Source organism: Lathyrus oleraceus, chromosome 7 (assembly GCF_024323335.1).
Source record: "Lathyrus oleraceus cultivar Zhongwan6 chromosome 7, CAAS_Psat_ZW6_1.0, whole genome shotgun sequence".
Lineage (NCBI taxonomy): Eukaryota > Viridiplantae > Streptophyta > Magnoliopsida > Fabales > Fabaceae > Lathyrus > Lathyrus oleraceus.
The window spans coordinates 414758037-414776606 of record NC_066585.1 but is presented as its reverse complement, the minus strand read 5'-3'; the positions used below and the strand labels follow the sequence as shown (position 1 = coordinate 414776606).

At 36.9% G+C, this 18570-nt stretch overlaps 1 pseudogene; it reads right to left on the bottom strand.

The window, feature by feature from the left end:
• Positions 1 to 7378: 7378 nt before the first annotated feature.
• On the bottom strand, positions 7379 to 7478 carry LOC127109169 (uncharacterized; annotated as a pseudogene).
• Positions 7479 to 18570: the final 11092 nt, after the last annotated feature.

Here is an 18570-nt window from a genome sequence, read left to right as displayed (position 1 = left end):
TGAGTAATGGAACACCTAACCCATATATGAAGGCATAGGTCTCGGTCCTAAAGCTAAGGCAACATCATGGCACATCTACTTTGTTAATGGATACAAGTTTCACACTAAAGAATAGAGTCGTGGTAAAAATACTACTAATTGTGAGGTAATGTTAAAGGTCTTACAAATGGAGGAGAGCGTTATTTTTATGGTATCATCCGACGTATCCTTCAATTGAAATACCATGACTTCAACAACAAGGTTTCCCTATTTTATTGTGCTTGGTTTGATCCAATAAATGATAGTGGCACAAGAGTTATTAATAATTACAATATTGTTGACATTATAAATGATATCATCTATATGGTTCGTTCATTCATGCACAAGAAGCAAAACAAGTGTATTATCTCTCTTATCCAGATATGTGTAGAAACTTGTGTGGATGGTGTGTATCAATCACCATAAAACCAAGGGGTTATATGGAGATAGATAACACCTAGATCGATGGATGAAGACAAAATGAGTGATGGATGATGAGTCAAAATCAGTTTCTCACAGGTTTGTTCTCATTGTGTTTCTTCTCATTGTTAAATTATGCATCTTTGTTAGTGAATTAAGAATAAGAGAGTTGTATTTGATGATTTATGGTTTCTATTTGAATTTTTGATTCATAATTTTCGTCCATGTTTTCGAAGTTCAATATTCTACCTTAGAGTTTATGGTGAAGATTTCTAAATTTTGTTTTCTGTTGACAGGAATGATCATTGTAGCTTGATTGATTTACTACATGCTTTAATTCATGCGTGCTTCAATAATCATCATGATAATAGTTTCATTGTTCTTCTACATTTTTGTTCGAATATTTATATAAATAGTTTTATTTTTTTTCTCAACTAATCAGCAATGACAACCTATTAGATTATATTATTTCGAATGTGGAAGGGCTTAGCTGTGCATGCTATTATTCTGGAATATTTCTATAGTATAAAACTATAATTACGTATGATTAAATAGTTGGCAATCTGTAAATTCAATGATAAATTTTCTTACCTTCTGTAGCATTTTTCAAGTGAGTGTTTAATGTTATATAGTCAATCACATTGGAAAAATATGCAGATTTCTTTAAAATGGATTAAAGTTGTAAGCTATATTCAAGTTGTAGCATATATTTGCTTATATTCGGATGACAAATTTCAAATGGTTTGATTTATTTTTTTGTGGTGATTCTTTTATGATGTTTTATGTTATACTGAATTTTAAAAGTTAACTTGATATGTATGGTAAATTGACACATAATATGTTAACTGCTTTTAATTACAGTTTGCTGATAAGGCGTGATCAAGAGAAAAAAAGCTTATTCTAAGATGTTTAATTAACGATCATGAGGTATTGATGTTTCTGTATCTATGGTATCAAAGAATTTGATTTTTGTAGGGACCATGTCTGATTAGATACATCTCCTGACTCATTTACCTAATGAAGGAATCCTTGGAGGTCATGTACAATATTGTTGGTTGTATTCATTTGAAAGGTAAATGATGTGTACTTTTTGTAGATTATTTTAATGAAAAAACATATTTTAACCGTTTCACTCTTATATTGATGGGAGACTACAAGCTTTAAGTGAAAAATAAAGCTAGGGTTAAAGGTTTAATATGCACCGCCTACTTGCATCGTGGAACTACTTATTTTTGTTCTCAATTTTTCAAGACCTTTAGTTTCTTGCCAAGTACAAGTTTTAGAAACGATCCTGGATCATATCAAGAGAATGTACAACTAAAAATTTCAATTTTTAGCAAATGTGGTCGTCCTAGTGGAAAGCCTTGCTACTATTGGGTGCTGGATAAGGAATTGGAATCTGCTCACGTGCACGTCATATTAAATTGTGATGAGGTTAAACTGTATCTTGAGTAAGTACATTTTGTAAAATGATTTCTTGTTTTCAACCATTGTGTATGAATACTCATACATTTTATGGTCGATGTCAGATTGTTCATGCAATATCATCTTATCAATGAGGAAGATGCTTCTGGTCTTATACACGAGAAATTTCCTTCATGGCTAAAGAAATATGTAAGTGTATTTTTCACATAAAATCTCTCTAAGGTTAGATGTATATATATTTTTAGTTGAATGATGTGAGTAATGGAACACCTAACCCATATATGAAGGCATAGGTCTCGGTCCTAAAGCTAAGGCAACATCATGGCACATCTACTTTGTTAATGGATACAAGTTTCACACTAAAGAATAGAGTCGTGGTAAAAATACTACTAATTGTGAGGTAATGTTAAAGGTCTTACAAATGGAGGAGAGTATTATTTTTATGGTATCATCCAACGTATCCTTCAATTGGAATACCATGACTTTAACAACAAGGTTTCCCTATTTTACTGTGCTTGGTGATATCCAATAAATAATAGTGGCACAAGAGTTATTAATAATTACAATATTGTTGACATTATAAATGATATCATCTATATGGCTCGTTCATTCATGCACAAGAAGCAAAACAAGTGTATTATCTCTCTTATCCAGATATGTGTAGAAACTTGTGTGGATGGTGTGTATCAATCACCACAAAACCAAGGGGTTATATGGAGATAGATAACACCGAGATCGATGGATGAAGACAAAATGAGTGATGGATGATGAATCAAAATCAGTTTCTCACGGGTTTGTTCTCATTGTGTTTCTTGTCACTGTTAAATTATGCATCTTTGTTAGTGTATTAAGAATAAGAGAGTTGTATTTGATGATTTATGGTTTCTATTTGAATTTTTGATTCATAATTTTCGTCCATGTTTTCGAAGTTCAATATTCTACCTTAGAGTTTATGGTGAAGATTTCTAAATTTTGTTTTCTATTGACAAGAATGATCATTGTAGCTTGATTGATTTACTGCATGCTTTAATTCATGCGTGCTTCAATAATCATCATGATAATAATTTCATTGATCTTCTACATTTTTGTTCGAATATTTATATAAATACTTTTATTTTTTTTCTCACCTAATCAGCAATGACAACTTATTAGATTATATTATTTCGTATGTGGAAGGGCTTAGCTGTGCATGCTATTATTCTGGAATATTTCTATAGTATAAAACTATAATTACATATGATTAAATAGTTGGCAATCCGTAAATTCAATGATAAATTTTCTTACCTTGTGTAGCATTCTTCAAGTGAGTGTTTAATGTTATATAGTCAATCACATTGGAAAAATATGCAGATTTCATTAAAATGGATTAAAGTTGTAAGCTATATTAAAGTTGTAGCATATATTTGCTTATATTCGAATGACAAATTTCAAATGGATTGATTTATTTTTTTGTGTTGATTCTTTTATGATGTTTTATGTTATACTGAATTTTAAAAGTTAACTTGATATGTATGGTAAATTGACACATAATATGTTAACTGCTTTTAATTACAGTTTGCTGATAAGGCGTGATCAAGAGAAAAAAAAAGTTTATTCTAAGATGTTTAATTAACGATCATGAGGTTTTGATGTTTGTGTATCTATGGTATAAAACAATTTGATTTTTGTAGGGACCGTGTCTGATTAGATACATCTCCCGACTCATCTACCTAATGAAGGAATCCTTGGTGGCCTGTACAATATTGTTGGATGTATTCATTTGAAAGGTAAATGATGTGTACTTTTTGTAGATTATTTTAATGAAAAAACATATTTTAACCGTTTCACTCTTATATTGATGGGAGATTACAAGCTTTAAGTGAAAAATAAAGCTAGGGTTAAAGGTTTAATATGCACCGTCTACTTGCATCGTGGAACTACTTATTTTTGTTCTCAATTTTTCAAGACCTTTAGTTTCTTGCCAAGTACAAGTTTTAGAAACGATCCTGGATCATATCAAGAGAATGTACAACTAAAAATTTCAATTTTTAGCAAATGTGGTCGTCCTAGTGGAAAGCCTTGGGTCTATTGGGTGCTTGATAAGGAATTGGAATCTGCTCACGTGCACGTCATATTAAATTGTGATGAGGTTAAACTGTATCTTGAGTAAGTACATTTTGTAAAATGATTTCTTGTTTTCAACCATTGTGTATGAATACTCATACATTTTATGGTCGATGTCAGATTGTTCGTGCAATATCATCTTATCAATGAGGAAGATGCTTCTGGTCTTATACACGAGAAATTTCCTTCATGGCTAAAGAAATATGTAAGTGTATTTTTCACATAAAATCTCTCTAAGGTTAGATGTATATATATTTTTAGTTGAATGATGTGAGTAATGGAACACCTAACCCATATATGAAGGCATAGGTCTCGGTCCTAAAGCTAAGGCAACATCATGGCACATCTACTTTGTTAATGAATACAAGTTTCACACTAAAGAATAGAGTCGTGGTATATTAAAGTGAGATATGAGAGAGAAGAGATAGAAAGCTAAAAGAGAAAAGAGAGAAACTAATTCTGTTTTTTTATATTGAATTGGAATGGAGCATGATGCTCTATTTATACAAGAGGAGTTGAACATCCAAGAGTTGAATCATTCAAGCTCTGCATTTAAGGATGACCTTACTTATTCTATAGTGCTGAACTTTTCTTATTCTATTAAATTAAGGCTGCCCTTAATTTTTCTATAGTGCTGATTTTTCATATCCTAAGATATAACTCTAATACTCCCCCACAAGCTCAAGGTGGCTGCAAAGGCTGACTTGAGGCAGACAGGTTGAGCTTGCTGCTGAGCTCCATAAATCTTGAACTTGAGAGAGGCTTGGTGAGGATGTCAGCCTTTTGGTCAACACCAGGAATGTGGCAGACAGTGAGAGACTTATTAAGGACCTTTTCTCTTACAAAAAAGAGATCAATTTCCATATGCTTTGTTCTTGCATGAAGAACATGGTTATGAGCCTTAACAATTGTGCTCTGGTTGTCACAATAGATGGCTGGAGTTGTCAAGGGAATTTTTAGTTCAGCTAGCAAAGTTTGAACCCATAAAACTTCAGCTGTGGTGTGTGATAACTTGAAATTATATCACATTTTAGGACTTAATTCAATTAGATTATATTATCATTTACTTTAATTTATCTCATTTTATCAGATATTATGCGGTATTTTCCTTTCTATTTATGTCAGACATCCATTTTGAAGCAAAAGTGAAAAAGGGAAGAAAAGGAGGTGTAAAAAGGAATAAAAAGGAAACAAATAACAAAGACAAAGCCCAACCCAAAGAAAGCGCACGTTATGCCTGTGACGGGCGTCACAAAGGTTGTGACGAGCGTCACACTAAGCACACTCTTGTGACGAGCGTCACACATGGTGTGACGGACGTCACACCATTCCCCTATATTTTTGGCGCTAGGAACTCAACTGACCACGTTGAAAGCTATTTCCACGCACGCTTAACCCTCGGAACGAAAAGACCGCGCATACGGAAACCCTTGGAAAGCAGTTACACCAGCAGCTGTATAAATAGCAGCTAATTGGGAAGTTCCAGCGTCTCCGTTTTTCCACGCTCAGATTGCCGAAGCTCTGCCCATTTTTCTTTTCACGCTTTTGCTTATTTTTCTTTTCCAGCACTTAACATTGTTTATTTTATTTATTTCTTCTGCAAGTTCTACATTCTTTTTCCCTTGCAATTTACCTTTCCCTTTTTGGCATTTAGATATTTTTCGCATAATAGTTTCTACACCGGAAACTATTGTGCAACTTTTTATCGGATCTAACCTTACGTTAGATTCTAGTTTTATTTCCTTGGTTTAATTTATTGTTTAATTGAAGAATCGAAGAACAAATCCTACCGGCTTGTGGTGGAGTGTTCAAGACTATTGTATTACGCATTCAGGTTCTTTAATCATTATTTAATATTTTGTTTTATTATTTATCTATATTATCTGCCTGTAATGAGTTTGTTTATGCATGATATGTATTCTTGTTTATTTAGCATGTCTGGCTAATTCGCCTAGGTATCGGTATGTAAAGTAAGCAGAATAAGGGATCAAGACTGAGTCGGTCTATCTAAACTTAAAACTAAAATCAATCTTTTTACGGTCTCAACTTACAGGTTTAATAACAAGATTTTTTACAAAAGTAAAGGACATAAAGAAGTTAAAATCAATAGAGCGAGAGTTTGAGGTTTTAACTGGACAGTGTAAGTTAGGCATTAATTCTAGATCAGGGCGAGAGCAAGTTTTAGAGTTAATTAAATTCTGACCTTTTCCAAAAAGTATTTTTAAAGATTGAATGTGAGGACGAGAGTTAAGCATTTGGATTTGATTATATAACCTAAGTCAACAGAGCGAGAGTTTGAGATAAGGGTGTTTAAAACGGTCAGTATTTTCTTAAAAAGAGTTTCTGCAACTTTATTGTTTTCAAAATATGATTTTTGACTTAATTATAAGTGACAGCTACATTAATATAAAATCATGGTTTATTCAACAGAGCGAGAGTTTGAGATAAAACCTTTAACCAATAAAGTTAACCGAAACGATTTATTTTAAAACCAAGAAACCGACAAAGACTTGATTCCCTAGTTCTGACGAACTACATACCGATATCCGTTTTATTAATATTTAATCTAGATCTTAGTTTAGCTCTTAGTTTTTCCCCAAAAAATCAAACATTTTCACCTTAGATTTACGTAGTAACCTTAGATAACGGTATATCGATTCATAAGTCCCTGTGGGATCGATATCTTTTAAAACTACGCGATAGAACTGTGCACTTGTAGTTTGTATCCCATTCTCGACTCACACGGTCGAGCGATCAAGTTTTTGGCGCCGTTGCCGGGGACTTTTATTTAATCGATATCGTAACTCTTCCGTTACGCTGTAGAGACTAAGGTTTCTTTTTCTTCTATTCTTTCTTTCGTTGATTTGTATGCCACGCACTCGCTCACAAGGTGAACCGCTCTATCTACGAATCAACGATATCGAACTATATCTCAGAGTCTTACGACGAATTCGGGAATATCGTGCTGCAAACAATCTCCCTCCTATAGACTTTCCTGATCTCAAAGATCTTCCTTCTTTAACCGAGATGGCAGAACCAGCTCGTGCTCTTAGAGATTACGCCGCTCCATCGCAAGATGAACCGCATTCAAGTATTGCTCCACCCGCAATCGAAGCAAACAACTTCGAACTAAAACCTTCGCTGTTGCAGGCTGTGCAACAGAACCAATTCTCTGGAAATCTTACCGAAGATCCAAACCTTCATTTATCCGTATTTGTCCAATACGCTGATACTGTTAAAGCTAATGGTGTCACATCAGAGGCAATTCGACTTCGTCTTTTTCCTTTCTCATTAAGAGATAGCGCTAGAAGATGGCTTCAATCTCTTCCTTCCAACTCAGTCACCACATGGAACGAGTTGAAGAAAGTTTTTCTTGCCCGATATTTTCCGCCAAGCAAAACAGCTATGTTAAGAGCCCAGATAAACGGATTTAAACAGAAAGACAACGAGTCTCTTTTCGAAGCATGGGAAAGATACAAAGACATGATGAGACTTTGCCCACACCATGGTTTGGAAGACTGGTTAGTAATTCACACATTTTATAATGGCCTCTTATACAATACAAGGTTAACAATAGACGCCGCTGCAGGTGGTGCACTAATGAACAAACCTTATGCTGATGCTTACCAGCTTATCGAGAGCATGGCCCAAAACCACTATCAGTGGGGAACCGAACGAACAACGGTGGAAAAACCTCAACCGAAAACTGGCATGTACGAGATAAGTAACCTTGATCACGTTAATGCAAAAGTGGATGCTTTGGTCCAGAAAATTGAAAGTTTAAACGTATCACCTCCAGCCGCCGTGGTTGCTATAACTCAGAATTGCGAGGTCTGTGGAATCCAAGGCCACACTCCTGCGGAATGTCAACTCTTGACTGGAATCCAAGCAGAGCAAGTAAACTATGCTCAAGGAAGCCCCTATTCGAATACCTATAACCCAAATTGGAAGAACCATCCAAACTTTTCATATAAGAGTAATAATGCTTTATACGCACCTGGACAGTCTCCAAATCAAGCCCCATCTATACCTCCGGGATATCAGAAACCGAATCCATCCATACCTAACAATAATACCCCTAGAAAATCCAACTTGGAAATCATGATGGAAAACTTTATAGCTTCCCAACAACAAACCAATAAAGATTTCTTAAACCAGAACATACATACTGGCGAACAACTTAAACAACTAGCAAGCAAAGTAGATGCCTTGGCTACCCATAACAAAATGCTGGAAACACAAATATCTCAAGTAGCTCAACAACAAGCACCTACTGCTGCCCCAACTGGTACATTCCCTGGACAGCCCCAACCTAATCCGAGAAGCCAAGCTCATGCAATTATATTAAGAAGTGGAACGGAAGTGGAAGGACCGTCTGATCCAAGGATAGAAAACCAAAACCCTAAGAAATCAACTGAGGAAAGTGAACCTAAGGAAAAGGAAGAGAGAAATAAGGAAACCCTAGAAAAGAAGGAACCTTATGTACCTCCACCACCTTACAAACCACCTATACCTTACCCTCAAAGGCTTGTTAAAACCAAAGATGCGAGCCAATTTAGAAAATTTGTTGATCTCCTTAAACAATTAAACGTTACAATTCCGTTCACCGAAGCTATTACGCAGATGCCCTCATATGCTAAATTCTTAAAAGAAATTCTTTCTAATAAGAGGAAACTTGAGGATAGCGAAACCGTTACACTCCCTGCCGAATGTAGCGCTATAATCCAAAACATGCCACCTAAACTCAAGGATCCGGGTAGTTTCTCTATACCCTGTCACATAGGAAAATTTGTCATCGACAAAGCCTTATGCGATTTAGGAGCCGGAATTAGCGTTATGCCTTTATCCATATGTAAGAAACTGGAAATGGGAGAATTAAGACCAACCAAAATGTCCGTGCAACTAGCAGATCGTTCCATCAAATATCCTGTAGGAATCCTTGAAAACGTTCCCGTACGCATAGGTCAGTTTTACATTCCCACCGACTTTACAATTATGGACATTAGAGAAGATGATATTACACCCATTATACTAGGAAGACCATTCTTAGCAACTGCCGGTGCAATCATAGACGTAAAACGAGGACGACTCACCTTCGAAGTAGGTGAAGAGAAAATTGAATTCATTCTTTCCCAATTCTTGAAAGCACCTGCAATAGAAGATACATGTTACTTCATGGATATCATCGATGAATGCATAAAAGAAGCAGAGTCAGGAGAAGACAAATCATCAGACTATCTTTTAGAGGACAAATCTAAACAATGCTTAGCAATAACACCGGACCCTACGCAATGTCTTAACAAACCAACCCCTGATTTGAAAACACTTCCCAAAAATCTGAGATATGAATTCCTAGACTTAGAACTTGAACGACCTGTGATAGTTAATGCAGATCTAGGAAGACTCGAAACAGAAAAACTCTTACATATCTTAAGGAAATATCCAACCGCACTAGGATACCACATCACCGATCTTAAAGGAATAAGCCCTTCTATTTGTATGCACCGCATCATGTTAGAAGAAGACTGTAAAACCTCTAGGGAACACCAGAGAAGACTAAACCCGATCCTGAGTGAGGTAGTAAAGAAAGAAATAACCAAGTTATTGGAAGCAGGTATTATATATCCTATATCTGATAGCAAATGGGTTAGTCCTGTACACGTTGTACCAAAGAAAGGAGGCATAACCGTTATTGAAAACGAAAAAGGGGAAACTATAACTAAACGAATCGAATCGGGATGGAGAATGTGCATTGATTATAGGAAACTAAACAAAGCAACCCGAAAAGATCATTTCCCTTTACCATTCATTGACCAAATGTTAGAACGATTAGCAAAACATTCACATTTCTGTTATCTAGACGGTTATTCAGGCTTCTTTCAAATACCAATTCACCCTGATGACCAAGAAAAGACAACGTTCACATGCCCTTTTGGTACCTTCGCTTATAGACGAATGCCGTTTGGTCTGTGTAATGCCCCTGCAACTTTTCAAAGATGCATGATGGCGATTTTCGCCGACTTTCTCGAAAACATCATGGAAGTATTTATGGATGACTTTTCTGTATACGGACAAAGTTTCGAAGAATGCCTTGAAAACCTGGAAAGAGTTCTTGAGCGATGTGTAAAAGTAAACTTAGTACTTAATTGGGAAAAGTGCCACTTTATGGTACAAGAAGGAATTGTTTTAGGACACATCATCTCGAACAGAGGAATTGAAGTAGACAAAGCCAAAATAGAGGTAATCGAAAATCTTCAACCCCCAAGGACCGTGAGAGAAGTACGAAGCTTTTTAGGACACGCCGGTTTTTACCGACGATTCATCAAAGACTTCTCTAAGATAACTAAACCTCTAACCGGACTATTGATGAAAGATGCTGAATTCATATTCGACGATAACTGTTTAAAAGCATTTCAAACTCTTAAACAAGCATTGATCTCAGCACCCATTATGCAGACACCAGACTGGAATGAACCATTCGAAATAATGTGCGATGCCAGTGATTATGTTGTAGGAGCTGTTTTAGGACAAAGGAAGGATAAAAAGCTTCACGTTATATATTACGCAAGCAGAACCCTGGATGAAGCGCAAATGAATTACGCCACTACCGAGAAAGAACTCCTAGCAGTGGTATTCGCACTAGATAAATTTCGTTCTTACTTGGTAGGAGCCAAAATAATAGTCTACACCGATCACGCTGCTATCAGGTACCTTTTAACAAAAAGGATGCTAAACCTAGACTCCTAAGATGGATCTTGTTACTACAAGAATTCGACTTAGAAATCAAGGACAAGAAAGGAACTGAAAACGTAGTAGCAAACCACCTCTCTAGACTTGAGAACCTTGAACCGGAAAGAACATCAATTAATGATGATTTCTCGTATGATAAACTTATAGCTACTTTGGAAGAGAACAACTCCGACATGCAAGTAGAAACCACCTTAGCTATATCTGTCACACCATGGTACGCTGATCTAGTCAATTATTTAGCTGCCGGAATAGTTCCACCTACTTTATCTTACCAGCAGAAGAAACGATTCTTCTACGACATAAAACACTACTACTGGGATGATCCCTTACTTTTCAAAAGAGGCCCCGATGGTATTTTCCGTCGATGTATACCCGAAGAAGAGGTAGAAAATATAATCCAACACTGTCACTCCGCTCCTTATGGTGGACACACAAGTACATCCAAGACCTGCTCTAAAATCCTACAAGCTGGCTTTTATTGGCCAACTATATGGAAGGACGTACATGCGGCTATTAAGGAGTGTGACAGATGTCAACGCACGGGAAACATATCTAGACGTGACGAGATGCCACAAAAAGGTATTTTGGAAGTAGAGATTTTTGACGTGTGGGGGATAGACTTCATGGGACCTTTCCCATCCTCTTTCGGTAACAAATACATACTCGTGGCAGTTGACTACGTATCAAAATGGATCGAAGCTGTAGCTTCTCCAACAAATGACACCCGAGTAGTAACTAGACTCTTTAAAAATATAATATTTCCGAGATTTGGCATCCCAAGAATAGTAGTCAGTGATGGTGGATCACACTTTATATCCAAGGTACTCGAAAAACTACTATTTAAATACGGAGTGAGACATAGGATAGCAACACCTTACCACCCTCAAACCAGTGGACAAGTGGAAGTATCTAACAGAGAAATCAAGCAAATACTAGAAAAAACGGTAGCCACTTCAAGGAAAGATTGGTCATTGAAATTACCAGAAGCTTTGTGGGCTTACCGAACTGCTTATAAAACCCCCATTGGGACGACCCCATTTAAGCTCATTTATGGAAAATCCTGTCACCTCCCGGTAGAATTAGAACATAAAGCCTATTGGGCTATTAGAAACCTAAATTTGAATTATAAAGCCGCCGGTGAAAAGAGAATCCTTGACATAAACGAATTAGAGGAACTCAGAAGAGACGCCTATGAAAATGCCAGAATCTATAAAGAAAGAACAAAACAATGGCATGACAAGCGTATATCAAGGAAAATCTTCAAGCAAGGCGACGCAGTACTTTTATTTAACTCTAGACTAAAGTTATTTCCGGGAAAACTACGATCCAGATGGTCAGGGCCTTTTCATATCACTAAAATCTTTCCCAGTGGAGCGGTAGAAATAAAAGGACAATCTACAGAACCGTTCACCGTAAACGGGCAACGTCTGAAACACTATCACTATGCGGAAACCAACGAGGATTCGCAAATCCTACACTTAGACGAAACGCCCCCAGGATCTATAGATTATATTTAACAGTTTCTTTGTCGAGCTTGCGACATTTAAACAAAGCGCTTAGTGGGAGACAACCCACAAACTAATTTGTTATTTTATTACTCTATTATTATCATTCCCCTATTTCTTTCTTAATTATTCTTTTAATTTCTGTTTAGTATTCATTCTTGATTTATTCAAAATAAATAAATAAATAAATAAATAATAATAATCTTTTCTTCTTTCGGCATTTGGCCAAATCCTGACTTAAACTCATGTTTTCTTTTCTCTAGCTAACACTAACCAGATGGGACATTTTGATCGTATGGATATCAAGTTCAGAGGAATGGCTCAGAAACAAAAGTTTGAAGAACTAGCCGCTAGAGAGATGCTACCTAGTTTATATGCTGATGATTGGGCTATGACTGCCCTTGGACTGAGACAGAGTGTCCTGTATTTGCTGAATCAGATAGGATGGGAGACATCCCCTATTCTGAGACATTTCACCACCTACCGGAGACTCACACTAGAATTCCTTAGCTCACTAATCTATCTACCCAGCCATGGAAAAGGAATTAGCAGAGGTTTTATCCAGTTCAGAATGTTCAATATGGAGTACCAATTTAATATTAGAGACTTTACCAACCTTTTGGGTTTTCCTACCTCCTTTGATACATTCACTGTAAGCCAGGAAGAACTTTTTGAATATAGAGAGCTTGAACACTTTTGGGGTAAGCTGACTGGAAATGATGAGCCCGAAGAACATGAGTTTCTCTCTGGAAACATACATAACCCGGCTTTTCGCTATTTCCATAAGATCCTAACCCACACTTTATTTGGGAAGAAGCCAAATAGTACTTCAGTTTCACGTGATGAACTCTTCATCATATTCTGTGCTTCCCAGAACCGTCCAGTAAACGATGCTACTTTTATGTTAGCTAATTTGGACCACCTTATCCAGGATGAGCGAGCACCCATTAGAATAGGCGGTTTGATAACTATGATAGGTAATGCTATTGGATTACGTCAGCCTATGCTTGACCTTAGCCCTTTTTGTGGCATTACTACTATGAGTATACCTTTCCTCTTCAACACTATGTTTATAGCAAACATAGGGTCTGATGAGTTTGAGCTTATTATTGATAACCAGGTTCTCTGCCTATTCACCATGCCCGATCCTAGGACTAGTGTTCATAACCAAAGGAACTGGCTCTATAACCTGAATGAAACCCCAACTCCTGCTGGATCCACTGAATCCATCCAGGATTATGAGATTTGTGATGACTATGAGAATTATGTTGACCAGATCTCTCATGCTGAATCTGACCCTCAGACACCATCCGGCTATCATGATATTGACCCTCCTCCTCAGCCTGTTCCGACCGAAGAATCAGCCATACCTGACCTCCGACATCATATGCCCGGAACTGATTATAACACCGCCATTGAAGCTTTGATGTCAGAACAAGACGCCCTCAGAGGAGAATTTACTAACATGAGAGACGAAGTTCTAGGATACATGAGCAGTATGACGAATCAGTTTCACGAGTTGCTACATCATGTTAACTCTTTTGCTCCACCGGCCAGAGATCGTACAGAGGGATAGAGTTTAGTTACTTTCCTAAGTTATTTAGTTTTAAATTAGATTTTTCATTAATGTTATTTGAATTCATGTTTATTTCTATTTCATTTCATTGTTTTCCTTTCCTGTATTACATTATGATCAATTTTTATTGAAGTTGTTTATTTAATTTTATTATGCAAAAGCTATTATGCTCTACTGTTGCTTCCTATGAATTATTACTATACAAGCAGATTAAGCGTGCACAATAAATTAAACTGCATACTAAACTGATCATAAGCAAAACAAAACATTAAAATACGCTACAAGTAATTCTGTGAAGCGCCACTAAGCCTTTCCAAAAAGGAATGTGTGACGAGCGTCACACTATCCATAACGGACGACACGCTTAGTGCCTGTTACGAGCGTCACACCCCTGTGACGAGCGTAACACTCCTCAGACTAGTGAACGTTAAGGAGCCGTTGGAGACGAACGTTACACCTTTAACTTTTTACCTTCCCCATTCATTTTTCATTTAACCACACTTAATTACTTTTCAACCACTTTTTCTTTTCACCTTCCAAATTCTTCTCCTATAAATACCCACCAAACCTTCCTTCATTCACCACAAAACAATTCTCTCCTATCAAATACATTTCTTTTTCTTTCCAAATCATCCCTTCAAAATTCATCACAATGGCGGGAAATCAAAATTTCGGAAATATCATCTTCCGATCCGTAGATGACAATTATCAGAGGGAGCAATTCGAGCGTTTCCAACAGCGAGGCGTCGTTTCCACCAGGTACCCCGATTTACCTTGTTTACAACAATTAGGCTTACTCCAAGGTATCGAATGGATGCTCCGTCAAGCCAACCTAACCTTCCTTTGCACCCATAATCAACCCACCTACCCATCCCTAACCTTAGAATTCTTAAGTTCCTACGACTACACCACCCCCGCCGGTGAAGACGAATTTCTAACCGGTACGGCAACCTTCCGTATGTTTAACACCGAGTACTCTCTAACCCAAAACCAATTGAGTACCATGCTACAATTTCCCACAGAAGGTCTGCTGCATGCCAGAATCCCTCCAACCTCAAACTGGAACACAGTTGGTGTTTTCGGCCTTTTTAAGAAAATTTTCGGTATAGATACCTACAACTGGGAAGAGCTCCTTCTCTCCCATATACATAACCCCACTATCCGGTACTTTATCCGCATCTTGCAAAACACAATTTTTGGAAGGCCAAACAACATCAAGGTCAACTCAAAGAAACTATTTTTCCTCCAGTGCGTCTTCGAACCAGATACTCAGGTAAACGCCGCCTCCTTTCTATTTCATCACATCCGCACCTTATGTGCTAGAGGCCGACAACCTTTTATAATTGGTGGATTAATAACCACCATCGCACTTGGCCTAAACCTAGGGGATAAACTCCAAACTTTAGAATCCCTACCTCCCCTATCTATGGATATCAGCTACTGTCGATCTAGCCGCTTGATTAAGAACAGAGTAGGCGGAGGATATTATCTTATGGTGAACAACCAGGCAGTCCCAAGCGTTGTTCTACCAAATACTGCCCTCACTGATGTCACAAACCCCGACCGCCACCTCTATGATCTAAACGCTCCTGAAACCACCGAGCCTTCACAAACAAACCCGCAAACAGATGAGTTTGAAGAAATGGAACAAGGTGATCATCCGCCTACACAACAGTCAGTCCCGCTCAACCCTTCCGGCAATACAACTGGCCCATCCTCCCAACGTCGTCGACGAAGAAGGCCTGCAACCAACGATGACATTATGGATGCTATCGATGGCATGCAGGCACAGAATGTCGAAATGCTGCAGATGATGCATCAAATGCAACAGCAACAGGATGCTAGGAATGCCATAACCGACCAGCGGTTTACTGAGTTGTTCAGCAGGTTCGACAACTTAGACTTACGTCAGAGATCACCAGGTCCAAGAACCAGAGGCGGAAGACAACCTTAGTTGTAGTTTGTTTTTCCCTTTCCATATTGTATTTCATTTCCTTAAAACATTGGGGACAATGTTTAATTTAAGTATGGGGGGGAAAACTTGTTCTTCCTATTTCCATTTTTCAAGTATGTTATTTTCCCTTTCATTGTTATTTCCCTTTAATCATTATAAAAAAAAATAAAAAAATAAAAAAAAAAATTTATTATAATTTTAAGTTAAGAGTGTGAAAATTTCTATTATCTATTCCCTCAATTTTCTTGAGCCATAACAAAAAAAAAATTTTTTTTAACACACCCAATAAGTATAAAGGTTGCTTACCTCATAAAACTTGAGTGAAATCAAGACAAAAAATCATTACCATAACAACGCTCTGAGAACCTCAACATGTTAGATCGGGATAAGTACCTATTATACCAATCCCTTGAACTTTTAGTTTTATAGTAACCCCGAGTAGTTTATACGAGAAGTCAGCACCATCTTAATAGCAAACTACGTGGAGAGCCGATGAATATAAGTGAATGATCCCCAAAGTAACATAAAATATATGAATATATCAGGAAATGCACTGATTAAATTAGGTGATCCTTACCAGATCATTTAATCTAAAGGTTGCAGATCATGCAAAAACACAATATGAAAAATCCATTATGAGTTGGTTCAGTAGGTATCTGGTACTGAACTCGGTAGGGCGGACTACGGTTCGATCCCCCACAATTTGCAATGGACTGAATAACGAAGTTATCCGACTTATGTACCAGAACTTCTAGCTAAAAGCGGATCATAATCACTAACCGGTTACTCCACTATGTGCGCGAAAAGATAAAGGGCTTAATGTGATTTCGCTAGAATGAAAACGGGTGAAATAAGAGTAAAGGAACTAGGATAGCTATAATAGGGTACTTGAACTGATTTGCACAAGGCAGGTTGTGACGGTAGTTGTTGATATCAAGATTTAACTCAAGTCGCTTCTAAACAAAATCCACTTGCAACCTATTACGAATTGATGTGTGTTTTGAAATTTCATCTGGCTAAAATTTTAAAACGATTTCTATACTGTATTTTGCTTGAGGACAAGCAAAGATCTAAGTATGGGGGAGTTTGATAACTTGAAATTATATCACATTTTAGGACTTAATTCAATTAGATTATATTATCATTTACTTTAATTTATCTCATTTTATCAGATATTATGCGGTATTTTCCTTTCTATTTATGTCAGGCATCCATTTTGAAGCAAAAGTGAAAAGGGAAGAAAAGGAGGTGTAAAAAGGAATAAAAAGGAAACAAATAACAAAGACAAAGCCCAGCCCAAAGAAAGCGCACGTTATGCCTGTGACGGGCGTCACAAAGGTTGTGACGAGCGTCACACTAAGCACACTCTTGTGACGAGCGTCACACATGGTGTGACGGACGTCACACCATTCCCCTATATTTTTGGCGCTAGGAACTCAACTGACCACGTTGAAAGCTATTTCCACGCACGCTTAACCCTCAGAACGAAAAGACCGCGCATACGGAAACCCTTGGAAAGCAGTTACACCAGCAGCTGTATAAATAGCAGCTAATTGGGAAGTTCCAGCGTCTCCGTTTTTCCACGCTCAGATTGCCGAAGCTCTGCCCATTTTTCTTTTCACGCTTTTGCTTATTTTTCTTTTCCAGCACTTAACATTGTTTATTTTATTTATTTCTTCTGCAAGTTCTACATTCTTTTTCCCTTGCAATTTACCTTTCCCTTTTTGGCATTTAGATATTTTTCGCATAATAGTTTCTACACCGGAAACTATTGTGCAACTTTTTATCGGATCTAACCTTACGTTAGATTCTAGTTTTATTTCCTTGGTTTAATTTATTGTTTAATTGAAGAATCGAAGAACAAATCCTACCGGCTTGTGGTGGAGTGTTCAAGACTATTGTATTACGCATTCAGGTTCTTTAATCATTATTTAATATTTTGTTTTATTATTTATCTATATTATCTGCCTGGAATGAGTCTGTTTATGCATGATATGTATTCTTGTTTATTTAGCATGTCTGGCTAATTCGCCTAGGTATCGGTATGTAAAGTAAGCAGAATAAGGGATCAAGACTGAGTCGGTCTATCTAAACTTAAAACTAAAATCAATCTTTTTACGGTCTCAACTTACAGGTTTAATAACAAGATTTTTTACAAAAGTAAAGGACATAAAGAAGTTAAAATCAATAGAGCGAGAGTTTGAGGTTTTAACTGGACAGTGTAAGTTAGGCATTAATTCTAGATCAGGGCGAGAGCAAGTTTTAGAGTTAATTAAATTCTGACCTTTTCCAAAAAGTATTTTTAAAGATTGAATGTGAGGACGAGAGTTTAGCATTTGGATTTGATTATATAACCTAAGTCAACAGAGCGAGAGTTTGAGATAAGGGTGTTTAAAACGGTCAGTATTTTCTTAAAAAGAGTTTCTGCAACTTTATTGTTTTCAAAATATGATTTTTGACTTAATTATAAGTGACAGCTACATTAATATAAAATCATGGTTTATTCAACAGAGCGAGAGTTTGAGATAAAACCTTTAACCAATAAAGTTAACCGAAACGATTTATTTTAAAACCAAGAAACCGACAAAGACTTGATTCCCTAGTTCTGACGAACTACATACCGATATCCGTTTTATTAATATTTAATCTAGATCTTAGTTTAGCTCTTAGTTTTTCCCCAAAAAATCAAACATTTTCACCTTAGATTTACGTAGTAACCTTAGATAACGGTATATCGATTCATAAGTCCCTGTGGGATCGATATCTTTTAAAACTACGCGATAGAACTGTGCACTTGCAGTTTGTATCCCATTCTCAAC